The sequence below is a fragment of the Sminthopsis crassicaudata genome, chromosome 2 (assembly GCF_048593235.1).
Source record: "Sminthopsis crassicaudata isolate SCR6 chromosome 2, ASM4859323v1, whole genome shotgun sequence".
In the NCBI taxonomy this organism is placed as follows: Eukaryota; Metazoa; Chordata; class Mammalia; order Dasyuromorphia; family Dasyuridae; genus Sminthopsis; species Sminthopsis crassicaudata.
Window position 1 is genome coordinate 526,175,108 of NC_133618.1, and position 18,655 is coordinate 526,193,762.

The window sequence follows — 18,655 nt, forward strand, 5'->3', positions numbered from 1 at the left end:
ATGGACATCCATTCATCTTCCAGCTTCTAGCCACTATGAAAAGGGCTGCCACAAACATTTTGGCACATACAGGTCCCTTTCCCTTCTTTAGTATTTCCTTGGGATATAATCCCAGTAGTAGTATGGCTGGGTCAAAGGGTATGCACATTTTGATAACTTTTTGGGCATAATTCCAGATTGCTCTCCAGAATGGTTGGATTCTTTCACAACTCCACCAACAATGCATCAGTGTCCCAGTTTTCCCACAGACTTTGGAAGAATTTCAGAAAAGGTTTGTTTCGATGGGGCACAGAGGAAGGGCTGAGCTCAGGCACAGTGCAGACCCTGGGTCATTTGGCACCCTGTACGCCAGGGAATATAATGAGAGAAATATACAGCAGTATTGGCTACTCTGTCCAGGTTGCAAGCCAGTGAATCAGCAGATTAGACAACAAGAATCGGTCAAATAAAACCAAAAAATATGAAAAAATAGAAAATGTAAAATATCTCATTGGAGAAATAACTGAGTTGGAAAATAGCAACAATCTAAGTATTATTGAACTTTCTGAAAACTATGATTGAAAAAAAGAGCCTAAGCATCATCTTTCAGGAAATCATCAAGGAAAACTCCCCTGATGTCCCAGAACCAAATAGTAAAATAGAAATTGAAAGAATTCACCAATCACATCCTGAAAGAGACCCTAAAATGAAAATTCTAAGGAATGTTGTAGCTAAATTTCAGAATGATTTGATCAAGAAAAAAATATTGAAAGCATCCAGAAAAAAACAAAAACAAAAACAAAAATAATTCATATATGGAGGAACCACAATCAGGATTACCCAGGACCTGTAGCTCCCACATTAAAGTATTATATGCCCTGGAATCTGATATTATGAAAGGCAAAATAACTTGGATTGCAGCCAAGAATCAACTATCCAGTTAAATTGAGAATTATTTTCCAAGGAAGAAGATGGACATTCAATGATACAGATGAAGAACAAAGGGTAATTTACCTCTCAGATCTTTGGAAAAGGAAAGAATTTGTGGCCAAAGAGAAACTGGAGTACCTTATTGAATGCAAAATGGATAATTTTGATTATATTAAGTTAAAAAGGTTTTGGACAAACAAAACCAATGCAGACAAAATTAGAAGGGAAGCAATAAACTGGGAAAAATTTACATTTAAGGGTTCAGATAAATTCCTCATTTCTAAAATATGTAGAGAATTAACTCAAATTTATGAAAATTCAAGCTATCCTCCATTTGATAAATGGCAATTTTCAGATGAAGAAATTAAAACTATTTTTAATCATATGAAAAGATGTTCTAAATCACTATTGATCAGAGAAATGCAAATTAAAACAATAAACTGGGAAATATTTTTACATTCAAAGGTTCTGATAAAGGCCTCATTTCTAAAATATATAGAGAATTGACTCAAATTTATAAGAATTCAAGCCATTCTCCAATTGATAAATGGTCAAAGGATATGAACAGACAATTTTCAGATGAAGAAATTGAAACTATTTCTAGTCATATAAAAAGGTGCTCCAAATCAATATTAATCAGAAAAATACAAATAAAGACAACTCTGAGTTACCACTACACACCTCTCAGATTGTTTAAAATGATAGAAAATGATAATGATAAATGTTGGAGGCAATGTGGGAAAACTGGGACACTAATGCATTGTTATGGATTCAACCATTCTGGAGAGCAGTTTGGAACTATGCCTAAAGGGCTAACAAACTGTATACTCTTTGATCCTGTAGTGCAGAGCATATATACTAAAGAGATCATAAAGGAAATAAAGGGACCCACATATGCAAAAATGTTTTTGGTAGCCCTTTTTGTGGTGGCAAAAAACTGGAAACTGAGTGGATGCCCATCAGTTGGAGAATGCCTGAATAAGTGATGGTATATGAATTTAATGGAATATTATTGTTTTATAGAAATGATCAGCACGTTGATTTCAGAGAGGCCTGAAGAGACTTACATGAATTGATGCTTTGTGAAATGAGCAAAACTAGGAGATCATTATATATGGCAACAGCAAGATTATGTTCAATTCTGATGGACATGGCTCTTGTCAACAATGAGGTGCTTCAGACCACTTCCAATGGTCTTGTGATGAAACTTGCCATCTGTACTCAGAGAGAGGACAGTGGGAACTATATTTGGACCATAGCATAGTATTTTCACTCATTTTGTTGTTATTTGCTTGTATTTTGTTTTCTTTCTCATTTTTTTTCTTTTTTTTTAATCTTATTTTTCTGGAGCAGCTTGATATTTGTGGAAATATGTATAGAGAAATTGTACATATGTTCAACATTTTGGATCACTTGCCAACTTGGGGGAAGGGGTGTGTGAAGGGAAGGGGAAAATTAGAGCACAGTATTTTGTAGGAGTGAATGTAAAAATTCTCCACACATATATTTTGAAAATATATATATATATTTTTTTTTTTTTAAAAACACCATAAAATAGTATTCCCCAAACAAATTCTGAAACTACAGAAACAGCAAAAAGGATGAAACAGTCTTTTATTCCAAGAAACTTGGAAGATCTGTCTCACTAAGGTGAAAGAGAAACACAGTTTAGGATTAGAAGCATTCCAGCAAGCCAGCAGCAAGCCCCACCTCAGCAAACAAGCAAAAGATCCTGAGCCCCAGTGTAGGGAAACAGGGAAAACACCCCACCACTTACTTCAGCACAGCCCAGGTCATATAGACAGCCACCACTGACCAGACCCTCAAGTGTTTCAGTGAAGCGCCACAGAAATGCAGAAATATTCCACTCTTATTGGCCTCAGCACACACCAGACATGAGGATTAGGACCTTCAACTCCAAGTAAGTTGCCAGATGCTACAATCTCCAGCAGCACTAGTCACTTTTCTCCCACTTCCTCAGTGCAGCACCAGACACAAGAGTTCTCTATGGGTCTCAGGAAAATCTTAATATAGCATTGGGTAAACCAAGAGTGCCTATAGTTCTCACACAGGAAGCCTGAGACATTGCTCCTCAACTCTTGGGGCAGAGTTCAAATTTAACAAAAAAGAAAAAGGCCAAAAAAGATGAGCAAAAAAGAACTAAAAAGGACTCAGAACATCAGGAAAATTATTATAATGACAAGGAAGATTAAGACAAAAAAATCAGAAAAGGACAATAAGATAAAAATGTTAAAACACTTACGGGCAAAAACCAAAGAAAAATGGGAAATGATCTCAAGCCCAGAAAGAACTTATGGAAGAACTCACAAAGGAACTTAAAAACAATATAAGAGAGGTAGAATAAAACTCAACGACAGAAATGAGAGTGCTGCAAGAGAATTACCAGGGGAAGGGGTGGGAGGGGAGATTCAACATTTTAAATAAAGAAAACATCTACTTTAAAAAAAAAAAATTGGATTGATCTGGAAAAGAAACAAAAACCCCTGAAAAAAACAACTATGTAAAAAGTAATTTTGACCAAACAAAAAAGAAAGTAGAAAAACTAACTTAGAAAAACAATACATTAAAAGTTAGAATTCTGCAAGTGGAAGCTAATGACTATGACATGTCAAGAATCAATAAAATTCAAACAAATAAAAAATAGAAAAATGTAAAATACCTCATTGAAAAAACAACTGATCTTTTAAATAGATTTTGTAAATAGAGACAATGTCAGAATCATCAGACTACCCAAAAGCCATAATCAAAAAGAGGACCTTGTATCTTTAAACAACTCATTATGGGAAACTGCCCTGATATTCTTGAACCAGAGGCAAAATAGGCATTGAAAGACAATCACCTCAAAAAAAAAAAAAAAAAAAAAAAAAGATTTTTAAATAAAAATCTGAAGGAACATGATACCCAAATTTCAAAACTCTTAGATCAAGAGAAAAGAAATCACAAGAAGCTAGAAAGAAATAATTCAAAAATTAGGGAGGACAATCAGAATTACGCAGTGCACAGCTGCAGCATTAAAGGATCAGAGGTCATGGAACATGGTATACTGGAAGGCAAAAGACTTAGAACTGCAAGCAAGAATCATTCATCAAAATTAAGCATTATATATCAAGATAAAAATGATCATTTGACAAAATAGATTTCAAGTTTTCAAAAGAAGATCTTGTCAAAATAATTTGATCTCCAATATCAAGATCCAAGAGAAGCCTAAAAAGATTAAAAAAGAGAAAAAGAAAACATAAGATATTCAACCCTACATGGAAAGATATCTGTATTTCTTAAAAATTGTGCCACTTATAGTACAGCTAGAAGGAATTTACATAGAGATAGTATATGTTATGTGCTTTCTAGAGCCTCCATGCGAGGATGCCCAAATATGCCACTGAGACTAGCTCTCTGGAGGATCTCAGGACCAGCCCAAGTTTTTGGTCTTAGTGGAGGAGTGGAGTGGCAAGATTCATGTGGATGGTCAAACATGGAGTCCGTTTATTCCAAATTTTCTCACCCTTATATACTCTAATATATTTATATAATCAAAGCAACACTGCACATGCACTAGCTATATACTGCATATGTGCGACCACATAAAGGACTTGCTATATGTAGATGTCTCTGCCCCTTGGTATCATTTTGCTTCAACTACAACACAGGTTGTCACTGCCCCCTGACTACTCAGGAAGGTAGAGAGTATTGTTAGCAGTTTTCCTGTGGGCTGAAGAGTCTTATGTCTTACTCAGTTTCCCCACTATCTGAGGCTCTCTACATCTCTCCCTTTCTTTTGTTTTAATTGAAGCAGGTATATATTAGTGGTTAAATCCATCAACATTGGAGGTATCACACAAGCAAGTAGTAATATAACAAACAATATGAATAAACAAGATACTATAAAAGCCTTCCATGAGTCCCAGAAGAAAGGTATAGAAAATAACTATCAATTCTAAACCACACATATATTTCCTTCAGCAGCCAAGAGATAGTACAAAGACAATCTATTATTCATGTGTCAGGGAATCCAATGATTCCTGTAGGTTTAGAAGTCCTGTATCAGCCTCATTAACAATTATTTTTGATGTTCATGAGTCTATTGCCATATATGGCATATGTAGGGCTAATTCCCATGCTCTTTCACTGGCAGACGTAGTTAGAGATGGAACCACTGGATGTTTCTTGGATCTTCTTTTTCATTTTGAAGATATTCTCTTTTTCCATCTCTCTCCAATGGACAAGACAGATACAGCTTGTTGGCACCTATCTGATTCCTTCTCCATCTGTAGAGATACAAGCAAACACTCTCCCCCAAGTGGTTAGGTTATCTGGTCCCTTCCATTTACCACTTTCCGGATCTCTCCACATGACCTGGTGATTATCTAAAGATATTGGAGCAGCTTGCACTGGATACTACCCTTCCAGGTTATGAAACTTTTCTGCCAGAGCCAGTGCATCTTCATCAAAAATCAAAATATTAATAGTATAGAATTAAATTTAGAAATTCTCTATGGTTACCAGTGGCTCCCCCTTTCTTTTATTTTTGGAGGAGCATCTTGATGTCTCTGTTCCTCTCTACTATTGCCTGTCCTTGAGGATTGAAAGTTATGTCAGTGGTGTATAAAATCTGATACTGTGCACAAAAGTGTGCAGAATGTTTAGAAGTATATGCAGGTCCATTATCTGTTTTTATTGCTTGTGGCACACTCATAATTGCAAAAATTTGTATAAAGAATTCAGAGACCACTTGGGCTCTCTCTTTTGCTGCTGGTATTGCAAAAGTAAAGCCTGAAAAGGTGCCTAGGACAACATAGGTAAAAGACAGATGACCAAAAGATTTATAATAGGTCACATCCATTTGCCAAATTTCATTGGGTCTCAAACCACGAGGGTTCTTCCCTAGAGGGAGCAGAGGAGCATGGAAAGGAAGTCAAGCTGGACAGACTTTTACTCTGCTCCTAGCTTCCTCTTTTGTTATTCCCAGATTGCAGGCAAAAAGCTTGAGCAGCCTGATGATATTTAGAATGAGATTCTTGGTCTGCCTAAAATAAAGGAGTGTTGGCTAACATGGTGAGAAGTGATCTACCTTTGAATTTCCATAAAAAATAGTTTCTAAAAGTACTGTATGAGAGTAGACATGCAAGATATATTACTTAACTGGATGTTTTCTTACTTATTCCTGACGTTCCTTAAAAAGCCAATATATATTAGAGGCTACAAATTTTATTTGGCTCGTGGGAATTCTTTGTACCACACCTATTGAATAAATTGAATCAGATATTATATTTACATCTCCTAATATAAGTAAGAGCTAGCATAATTACATATATATCTCATTATGTTGAGTGGACTAAAAGGAAGTTCTAACTACCCTTTTTAACAGCTAAGTTAGGAGAATATGCAGCACAAATATTATGTTTGGATGCATCTGTAAAGATGGTTGGTCCTTTAAGAGGAACCTTAGAAACCTTTTCTTCAAAAATCCATAGCCAATTATATAATAGCCAGGTTATCTTTAAGGTGGACCTGTGTGTAACATTTGGAGCTGTGGCCAATAAAATTTTCCACTCTGGGATGGTTTCACAGCATACCTTAATTTGTGCATTGGTATAAAAGGTATATATTTTGTCAGGTTGCATCCTAGATAATTGTATTACTTGCATAATGACTTTTAATAAGATTCTAGCCACAAGCACTGGGTAACGAGTAAGGCTTTGATTTAGTTGTGCTTGGAAGGTCACCCACTCGATCATGCTGTCTCCTTGATGAAGGACTGCTATGGATGCCTCTTGTGTAGCAAAATCTGTTATTTCCAAGGGTTTTTGAGTGACTTTTTCAACAACATTGGATAAAGCCAGTTCAACCTCTCTCAGAGCTTCCTGGGCTTCTTTTGTAAGCTGGCAGGGTAAGTCTAAAGCAATGTCTCCCTTTAAAATGTCATACAATGGTTGTAATTGATAAATAGTTTAGCCTAACCCTGGATATATCCATTAGCTATCTCCTAATAATTTCTGAAAGTTCTTTAAGTGTTCAACTTCTCTATTCTTACAGAAAGTTTTTGTATTGTAAGTACCTTGGGATATACTTCATATCCTCAATATTGAAAAGGAGTGTGCCTTTGAATTTTTTCTGGGGTTATATATAATTTGTAATTTCCTAGTGTTTCTATGGTCTTTTGTAGACATGCTTCTAACATTTACTCGTCAGGTGCACATCCCAAGATATCGTGCATGTAATGTAATAACATAACTTTTGGAAATGCTTTTCTTGGGGTAAAAGCAGCAGCCACTTACATTTGACACATGGTGGGGCTATTTTTCATTCCTTGTGACAAAATTGCCTATTCAAATCTTTTGTAAGGCTCAGCTAAATTAACACTGGGCACTGAAAAGGCACATTTTTTTCATATTCTCCTTATCCAGAGGGATAGAATAGAAATAATCCTTAATGTCCATAATCCAAAGAGGCAATTATCTAGGCATTTAAGTAGGAGAAGGAAGTCCAGGCTGAAGATATCCCATTGCTTCCATCTATTCATTTACTTTTCTTAAATCAGTCAACATCCTGCATTTTCCAGATTTCTTTTTTACAGCAAATACAGGGGAATGCCAAGGAGTTAGAGAAGGTTGTAGTTATCTTTAGCCAAGTTGTTCCTGTACCATATCTAATAAGGCCTGAATTTTTTTTTTCACTGGTTAAGGGCCACTTTTCCATCCACACTGTTGTATCAATTTTCCATTGGCTAAGGATAGGTGTAAGGGCTGGCCATTACAACAGCAGCCCTGCCTAAAAAGCCAAAGTGCTCAATAATAATCCTAACTGCAGTAACAAGTCTCTTTTCCTTTGCCTTGCCTCAGGACATGGGAGGACAAAACTGGGCTGGAGGGGCTGATGGTGTCACCACCCCTCCTGCTCCTTCTCCTCCCACTCATAAAGGTGGAGTTGGATCAGACTTTTGTCTCAATGTATCCAGCAGCAAGTGAGGGATTCCAGGGATTCTTATAGGGCTTCAGCAATCAGGGAAACAAAGGAAAGATGGGGGTAGAGCACTGATGAGCAGAAACTTCTAGAAACGGACTATGAATTCAGTTCTGACAGGTTGTGGATAAGGAAGGATCATAAATTCTGATAAGATGGAAGGACTATGAACCAGGATGTCTGAGATAGGAGATATGCCCACATATCCTGAGATAAACTATCTGCATTTTATGACTCTTTGGAATGTGAGTGGTCAGGGCTCCCAGCCCTAATTATCTCTGTCCTAATGGCCAGGAAGGGGGGTTGCTACCAGGGAGATTGAGCCAGAACAATTCAGGGAAATTGAAGCAGAACAATTTAGGGAAACTGAGGCAGAATAATATACATAACAAGTTATAAATAGAAATCTATCTTACCCACCAGGGAAATAGGAGGGGAAGAGATCAAGTAAAGGCTAGAGGGAGTGACAGAAGAGAGAACAGAATAGATGAGACAGTAGACAGAAGCAAAATACTTTTGAGGAGAGATAGAGTGAAAGGAAAGAGAGGAGAAATGGTAGGAAAAATACAATGGAGGAAATATACAGTTAAGAATCATAGTTGTAAAAGTGAATGGAATGAACTCTTCCACAAAATGGAAGCATATAGTAGGATAAAGCAAAAACCAGAATCCTACAATATGTTGTTGACAGGAAATATATTTGAAGCAGAGAGAGACACACAGAATAAAGGTAAGGGACTAGAGTAAATCTATTATGTTTCAGTTGAAGTTAAAAAAAAAAAACCAACCAAACAAACCAAAAAAAAAAAAAAAAAAAACAACCAGGGGTAGCAATCCTGATCTCAGTCAAAGTAAAAGCAAAAATAGACCTAATTAAAATAAATAAGGAATGAAATTTCATCTTGCTGGAAAGTTACCATAGACAGTGAAGTAATAACAATATTAAATATATGTATACCAATAATGTAGCATCCAAATTCTTTAAAAAAATTTTTTTATTATTATAGCTTTTTTTGTTCCAATTTTTCCCCTCCTACTCCCCAACCCCCTCCCCCAGATGGGGGACCAGATGGGGGTTGACCAATACATGTTACATATGTTAAAGTATAAATTAAATACAGTATATGTATACATAGCATCAAATTCTTAATGGAGAAATTTTGTAAGTTATAGGTATGTGATCAAATAAGAGATAATATTACAAAATATAAAATAGATCATTTTGATTATATTAAATTTTAAAAGGTTTTGCACAAACAAAACCAATGCAACCTTGTTTAGAAGGAAAGCAGAGAAACAATCTTTACAGCAAGTGTTTCTGATAAAGACTTTGTTTTGCAAATATCTAGAGAATGAAGCTGAATTCATAAGGATACAAGCCATTTCCCAATTAATACATAGACAAAGGATATGAACAGGAAATTTTCAGAAGAGGAAATTAAAGCTATTTATAAGCATATTATGAAGTGCTTTAACTCACTTTTGATTAGAAAAATGCAAGCTAAAGTAACTCTGAGATACTATCCTAATCCTATCAGATTAGCTAATATGACAAAAAATAAAAAAAATAATAAACATTGAAGAAGATATGGGAAAATTGGAACATTAATGTAATCTTGGGAGAGTTGTGTATTGGTCCAACCATTTTGGGTAGCAATTTTGAATTTTGACCAAAAAACAACTGAATTGTTCATGACCTTTGATGTAGAAATACCATTACTAGGTCTATATCCCAAAGGGATCAGAAAAAGGGAGAAAGAACCTAGATGTGCAAAAATATTAATAGCCACTTTTTATGGCCACAAAATATTGAAAATTGAGGTGATATCCAACAATAAGCTAATGAATGTAATAGAATACAATTGGGCAATAAAAAATGATGAACAGGAGATTTCAGAAAAACCTGGAAGGATTTATACAAAATGATGCCAAGTGAAATGTGTAGTAACAAAAAATACATTATACATAGTATCAGCAACATTATGTCACAATCAGTGATGAATGATTCAGCTATTCTCAACAGCACAATGATTAAAAAATACAAAGGATTCACAAAGTAAAATATTATTCTCATGCACATCAAGAATTGATGGACTCAATACAAATCAAAGCATAGTTGTTTCAGTTACTTTATTGTGTGTATGTATGTGTGTATTTTGCTTTTGATCTGTTTCTTTTTTCACAACTGTGACTAAAAGCACATGTATAAGCTATATTAAACTGTCTACCATTTTAGGAAGGGAAGAATGGAATGAGGAAGAAGAATCTGGAATTCATAACCTTATAAAAATGAATACTACAAATTGGGGGGGGATACATACTGTTTAAAACAAAAAAATAATAAGGTCCCAATTAATCTTACTTCACTTTGCATGAGTCTATATAGGTTTTATTATGATTTGTTTTGTTTTATTTCTTTTTCTGAAACCAATGAATTCATCATTTCTTATACCACAATATTTCATCATGAAATCATGTCAAAACTTGTTCAGCCATTCCCCAAGTAAAGATCATCTCCTCAAATTTCAATTCATTGACATCACAAAAAGAGATGGTATAGATATTTTTATACATATAAGTCCTTTTCATTTTTCTTTTATCTCTTTAGGGTATATCCCTAGTAGTTGTGTTACTTGGTCAAAGGAAAAGCATAGTTTTATATATATAGACAAAGTTCCAAATAATTTTCAGGTTTAGTTGGATTCAGTCATAACTTCACTGAAAATTTATTAATGTACCTATTTTACCTCATCACCTCCAACATTTGTCACTTCTAATAGGTTAGAAGGGGTACCTCAAAATAGTTTTAATTTGTATATCTCTAATCAGTAATGATTTATAGCATTTTTAAAATGTGACTATAGATAGCTTGAATTCTTTTTCTGAAAAATTTTTTGTTATTATTCTTTGACCATTTAACAATTGAAGAGTGCTTCATGTTTATAATTTTGGCTCATTTTCTTATATATTTTGGAAATACATAAGCTTTTATCAGAAAGACTTCATGTAATTTTTAAAAATATTATTTCATTGTCTATGGTACCTTTTAGAAAAATGTAGTTTGCATGCATATCTTTTGATTTACCAATGTCCCAGGCCTGTATCCAAAATATATCATAAAAAAGGGGGAAAGATCCACATGTGCAGAAGTGTTTGTAGAAGACTTTTTTTTTGTAGTGGCAAGGAACTGAATGGATGCCCATCAATTGGAGAATGGCTGAATAAGTTATAATATATGAATGCTATGGAATATTATTCTTCCATAAGAAACAATCAGCATGATGATTTCAGAAAGGCCTAGAAAGACTTTAACATGCAACAAGCTTATGCCATGATAAGTTCTGAAGTGATTCAGGCCAGTTCCAATGGTCTTGTGGTGGACAGAGCCATCTGAACCCAGAGAGAGGACTGTGGAGACTGAATGTAGATTACAACATAGTATTTTAACTTTTTTGTTGTGGTTTGCTTGCATTTTATTTTCTTTCTCCTTTTTTCCCCTTTTCATCTGATTTTTCTTTTGCAGCATAATTGTGGAAATATATATTGAATAATTGCACATTTCATATACATTGGATTACTTGCCATTTAAGGAAGGGATGGGGGAAAGGATTAAGAAAAAAAAAACTGGGAACACAAGGTCTTGCAAGGGTGAATGTTGAAAACTATCTATGCATATGCTTTAAAAAAGAAAAAAAAGAAAGAAAATGTAGTTTACCTGGCTCTTTTAATTAGGTCTAGTTTTGCTTTTCCTTTGTCTGAGATCATGATTTTTATTTTAGCAGATTCTATAGTAGATTCTATTCCAGCCCTTTGTTTTAAATCTGTGTGTGTGTGTATTTGGGTGTGGGTAGGGATATGAGGATGTGTTTCAGGTGTGTCTCTTGAAAACAATATAATGTTGGATTCTTGTTTCTTATTAATTTTGTTATCTATTCCATTTTATGGGTGAGTTTAACCCATTTACATTCACAGTTATGATTACTAATGATGTATTTCCCATTACCTTATTTTCTCCTGTTTCTTGTGTTTTTTCTTTTTATTTTATCATTTCCCAAAAGTCTATTTTGTTTTTGACTACTGCCTTTCTTAATCCAATTTTCCTGTTGTCATCTCTCTCTCTTAAACATCTATTATCCCAATTCTCTTCTTTTTCCCTTATTAGTAAAATAGATTTCTGTAATCCAAATGTGTATATTTATTCTTACTTCTTTGAACCAATACAGATGACAATGAGATTCAAGCATTGCCTACTACTCCTTCTATTTCCTACTCCAATATAAAAACAAAAAGAAACAAACAAACAAAAAAAACACCCACTTCTTTTTGCATATCTCATTTATGTGAGCAAATCTCCCCACTGTATCTCTCTACATTGCCTTTTTCCACAATTCAGCCCTCTTTCTCACCCCTTCATTTTTTTGTGGATTATCCCAACATGATCCACTTACATTCATAATCAATATCTATTTAGTCTTCTCATTGCTGTAATAATGATAAAGTTCTTGGGAAGTACATGTATTGTCTTTCCATATGGTAGTGTAAATAGTATAATTGTATTGAATCCCTTATGAGTACTCTTTAATGTTTATCTCTTTATGCTTCTTTGCAGATGAGTTTAAATATAATTTTGTTGTTGTTGTTAAACTTTGGTCTTTTCCTCAAGGATGTTTTAAAGTCCTCTATTTTATTGTGTCAATTTTTTCATGAAGGATTATTATTATTATTTTTTTTATATTTAACTGATACATTTATTTTATATATATATATATTTTTTTTAATAATATTATCCCTTGTATTCATTTTTCCAAATTACCCCCCCTCCCTTTATTCCCTCCCCCCGATGACAGGCAATCCCATACATTTTACATGTGTTACAATATAGTCTAGGTACAATACATGTGTGTGAATATCATTTTCTTGTTGCACAATAAACATTAGAATCCGAAGGTACATGCAACCTGGGCAGACAGATATTAGTGCTAACAATTTACATTCACTTCCCAGTGTTTCTTCTCTGGGTGTAGCTACCTCTGTCCATCATTGATCAACTGGAAGTGAGTTGGATCTTCTTTATGTTGAAGATTTCCACTTCCATCAGAATACATCCATATACAGTATTGTTGTTGAAGTGTACAGTGATCTTCTGGTTCTGCTCATTTCACTCAGCATCAGTTGATTTAAGTCTCTCCAGGCCTCTCTGTATTCCTCCTGCTGGTCATTTCTTACAGAGCAATAATATTCCATAACCTTCATATACCATAATTTACCCAACCATTCTCCAACTGATGGACATCTATTCAACTTCCAGTTTCTAGCTACAACAAAAAGAGCTGCCACAAACATTTTGGCACATATATGACTCTTTCCGCTCTTTAGTATTTCTTTGGGATATAATCCCAGTAGTAGCGCTGCTGGGTCAAAGGGTATGCACAGTTTGATAACTTTTTGGGCATAATTCCAGATTGCTCTCCAGAATGGCTGGATTCTTTCACAACTCCACCAGCAATGTATTAGTGTCCCAATTTCCCCACATCCCCTCCAACATTTATCATTATTTGTTCCTGTCATCTTAGCCAATCTGACAGGTGTGTAGTGGTATCTCAGAGTGGTCTTAATTTGCATTTCTCTGATCAGTAGTGATTTGGAACACTCTTTCATGTGAGTGAATATAGTTTCAATTTCTTCCTCTGAGAATTGTCTGTTCATATCCTTTGACCATTTATCAATTGGAGAATGGTTCGGTTTCTTATAAATTATGGTCAGTTCTCTATATATTTTGGAAATGAGACCTTTGTCAGAACCTTTGTTTTTAAAAATATTTTCCCAATTTGTTACTTCCCTTCTAATCTTGTTTGCATTAGTATTATTTGTACAGAAACTTTTTAGTTTGATGTAATCAAAATCTTCTATTTTGTGATCAATAATGATCTCTAGTTCTCCTCTGGTCATAAATTCCTTCCTCCTCCACAAGTCTGAGAGGTAGATTATCCTCTGTTCCTCTAATCTATTTATTATCTCCCTCTTTATGCCTAAATCATGGACCCATTTTGATCTTATCTTGGTATATGGTGTTAAGTGTGGATCCATATCTAATTTCTGCCATACTAATTTCCAGTTTTCCCAACAGTTTTTTCCAAATAATGAATTTTTATCCCTAATGTTGGAATCTTTGGGTTTGTCAAAGATTAGATTGCTATAGATGTACCCTTTTTTGTCCTTTGTATCTAATCTGTTCCACTGATCTACCGGTCTATTTCTTAGCCAATACCAAATGGTTTTGGTGACTGCTGCTATATAATATAGCTTTAGATCAGGTACACTTAGACCACCTTCCTCTGAGTTTTTTTTCATTAGTTCCCTTGCAATTCTCGACCTTTTATTCTTCCATATGAATTTTGTTGTTATTTTTTCTAGGTCATTGAAATAGTTTCTTGGGAGTCTGATTGGTATAGCACTAAATAAATAGATTAGTTTGGGGAGTATTGTCATCTTTATTATATTTGCTCGGCCTATCCAAGAGCATTGAATGTCTTTCCAATTATTTAAATCTGATTTTATTTTTGTGGCAAGTGTTTTGTAATTTTTCTCATATAATTCCTGACTTTTCTTTGGTAGATGGATTCCCAAATACTTTATACTCTCAACATTTGTTTGGAATGGAATTTCTCTTTGTATCTCTTGCTGTTGCATTTTGTTAGTAATATATAAAAATGCCGAGGATTTATGTGGATTTATTTTGTATCCTGCCACTTTGCTGAAATTTTGAATTATTTCTAGTAGTTTTTAGCAGAGTCTTTGGGGTTCTCTAAGTATACCATCATGTCATCTGCAAAAAGTGATAGTTTAATTTCCTCATTTCCTACTCTAATTCCTTGAATCTCTTTCTCGGCTCTTATTGCCGAGGCTAGCGTTTCTAGTACTATATTGAATAGTAATGGTGATAGTGGGCAACCTTGTTTCACTCCTGATCTTACTGGGAAAGATTGCAGTTTATTTCTATTGCATATTATGCTTACTGAAGGTCTTAAATATATGCTCCTGATTATTCTAAGGAATAGTCCATTTATTCCTATACTCTCAAGAGTTTTTAGTAGGAATGGATGTTGGATTTTGTCAAATGCTTTTTCTGCATCTATTGAGATGATCATATGGTTCTTATTAATTTGATTATTAATATGGTCAATTATATTAATAGTTTTCCTAATATTAAACCAGCCCTGCATTCCTGGAATAAATCCTACTTGATCATAGTGTATTATCCTAGAGATGATTTTCTGAAGTCTTTTTGCTAATATCTTATTTAAGATTTTAGCATCAATATTCATTAAGGAAATTGGTCTATAATTTTCTTTCTCAGTTTTTGATCTACCTGGTTTAGGTATCAGTACCATGTCTGTGTCATAAAAGGAGTTTGGTAGGACTCCTTCATCCCCTATTTTTTCAAATAATTTATATAACATTGGGGCTAATTGTTCTTTAAATGTTTGGTAGAATTCACATGTGAATCCATCTGGCCCTGGGGATTTTTTCCTGGGGAGTTGATTAATAGCTTGTTTTATTTCTTTTTCTGAAATGGGACTCTTTAAGCAATTTATCTCCTCCTCTGTTAATCTAGGGAGCCTATATTTTTGGAGGAAGTCATCCATTTCACTTAAGTTATCAAATTTATTGGCATAAAGTTGGGCAAAGTAACTCCTTATTATTTCTCTAATTTCCTCTTCATTGGTGGAAAGATCCCCCTTTTCATTTGTAAGACTATCAATTTGATTTTCCTCTTTCTTTTTTTTTGATCAAATTTACCAAAGGTTTATCTATTTTATTGGCTTTTTCATAAAACCAACTCTTGGTTTTATTTATTAATTCAATAGTTTTTTTACTTTCAATTTTATTGATTTCTCCTTTTAATTTTTGTATTTCAAGTTTAATTTTTGGTTGGGGGTTTATAATTTGGTCTTTTTCTAGCCTTTTAAGTTGTAAGCCCAATTCGTTAATCTTCTCTTTCTCAATTTTCTTCAAATAAGCCTCTAAAGATATAAAATTTCCCCTTATTACTGCTTTAGCTGCATCCCAAAGATTTTGATATGATGTCTCATCATTGTCATTATCTTGGGTGAAATTGTTAATTGTTTCTATAATTTGCTCTTTCACCCAGTCATTCTTTAAGATGAGATTATTCAGTTTCCAATTACTTTTTGGTCTATTTACCCCTAACTTTTTACTGAATGTAGCTTTTATTGCATTGTGATCTGAGAAGAAGGCATTTATTATTTCTGCCTTCCTACATTTAATTTTGAGATCTTTATGTCCTAATATATGGTCAATTTTTGTATAGGATCCATGAACTGCTGAGAAGAAAGTATATTCCTTTCTATTGCCATTCAGTTTTCTCCAAAGGTCTATCATACCTAGTTTTTCTAATGTTCTATTTACTTTTTTAATTTCTTTCTTGTTTGTTTTGTGGTTTGATTTGTCTAAATCTGAGAGTGCAAGGTTGAGATCTCCCACTATTATAGTTTTACTGTCTATTTCTTCTTGCAGTTCTCTTAACTTTTCCTTTAGAAAGTTAGATGCTATACCACTTGGTGCATATATGTTTAGTATTGATATGGCTTCATTATTTATGCTACCTTTCAGCAGGATATAGTTTCCTTCCTTATCTTTTTTAACGAGATCTACTTCTGCTTTTGCTTGATCTGAGATAAGGATAGCTACCCCTGCTTTTTTTGGCTTTACCTGAAGCATAATAGGCTCTGTTCCAACCTTTTACCTTTATTCTGTATGTATCTCCCTGCTTTAAGTGTGTTTCCTGTAGACAACATATTGTAGGGTTCTGCTTTTTGATCCAATCTGCTATCCGTCTCCGTTTGATGGGATCGTTCATCCCATTTACATTTACAGTTAAAATTACTAATTCTGTATTTCCTGCCATCGTATTATCCCCAGATTATGCTTTTTTCCCTTGACCCCCCTGATCCCCCTCCCCGATATTTAATTTACAGACCCCCCTTGTGACGTGCAACCCTCCCTCTTTTTTTTTTGTTTTTTTTTTTTAGGATCCCTCCCCCCTCCCTCCAAGTCCCTTCACTTATTCTCCTTTCCCTTTTCCCTTTTCCTCTTCCCCCCTTTTAATGAGGTGAGAGAAAATTCTCTGAAAAACAAATATGTTAATTATTTACTCTTTGAGCCTCTCCTGATGAGAGTAAGATTCACACAATGATTCTCCCCCTCACTAAGTTCCCTCAGATATGGTGTATTTTCTATGCCTCTTTCCTGGGATGTAGTTTCCCTCTTTTTATCACTCCTTCCCCTTTTTCTGAACCGACCTCCTTCCCTTTACTACACCCCCCTTTTTTTCTTTTATATCAGTAAAATCAAATTATCCTTGAGTATTTTTTATATACCCACAACAGAGTTACAGTTCTCAAGGGTTCTGTGTACCTTTTTCTGTTTCTCTTCAGTCTTGTGGATGTAGATCAAATTTTTTGTTTAAGTCTGGTTTTTTTCTTAGAAACATATAGAATTCCTCTGTTTCATTGAATGACCATCTTCTTCCATGGAAAAAGATGCTAAACTTAGCTGGGTAGTTCATTCTTGGTTGCAGTCCTTGATCTTTTGCCTTACGGAATATCAGGTTCCAGGCCTTTCTATCTTTTAATGTGGAGGCAGCCAGATCTTGGGTGACCCTTATTGTGGCACCTTGGTATTTAAATTGTTTTTTTCTAGCTGCTTGCAGGATTTTCTCCTTTGTGTGGTAATTCTGCAGCTTAGCCACTATATTCCGTGGTGTTCTTTTTTTAGGGTCTATTTCAGAAGGAGTTCGATGAATTCTTTCCACATCTACTTTCCCTTCTGTTTCTATTATCTCTGGACAGTTCTCTTTGATAATTTCCTGTAAAATAGAATCTAGGCTCTTTTTTTGGTCATAGTTTTCGGGAAGTCCAATGATCCGCAGATTATCTCTCCTAGATCTATTTTCCAGGTCTATAGATTTTCCCAGTAAGTATTTGACATTGTTCTCCAGCTTCTCATTTTTTTTGTTTTGTTTGACTGATTCTTGGGTTCTCTGTGAATCATTCATTTCTATTTGTTCCATCCTGACTTTTAAGGAGTTATTTTCTTCTTTCACAGTTTTTAGTTCTTTTTGTAAATGCCCAATTTCGTTTTTAAATGAATTATTTTTCTCTATTGAATTTTTTTCCATTTCCCTAATTTTTTTTTTGAGAATTATTTTCTTTTTCCAATTCAGAAATTCTATTTTCTTGAGACTTTTTTATCTTTTCTAATTCAGAAATCCTACTTTCCTGTGTTTTTTTAACCTTTTCTAATTCATAAATTTTGTTTCCCTGCATCTCCTGTGAATTCTTTATTTTTTCCAACTCCAATTTCAGGACGTTGTTATTCTCTATCATAGCTTCCCTTTCCTTTCCCCATTTTTCTTCAATCTCCCTTAATTTTTTAAGAGTTTCTTCTAGGAGAGAGTTATGTGATGGGGGGCAGGGATCATTCCCCTTTAGGTTGTTATCTGCTGACTCTCTGCTGTTAACTTCCTCGGGGTTGGATACCCGCTCTTTTTCTGTATAGAAGGAATCTATGGTTTTTCTGGGCTTCTTACTTATACTTGAAAAATCTTTTGGGGTCTGTCCCTGGGGTAGGAAATTATTTACTTCTTTACCAGCTTCCTCCCAGACCAGATGGATGCAGCGGCTCCTGCGCCTGAGCTAAGATAGAGCTCTGGGAGAGAGTTCCCCACCCCCTCCCTGGAGGT

The 18,655-nt window shown here is 34.6% G+C and overlaps 1 protein-coding gene across 2 annotated transcripts in view; it reads left to right on the forward strand.

Moving 5' to 3' along the window:
* The window catches only part of UNC13C (unc-13 homolog C), a 744,253-nt gene that overhangs the window by 260,715 nt on the left and 464,883 nt on the right, over positions 1–18,655 (forward strand). The window lies entirely within an intron of this gene.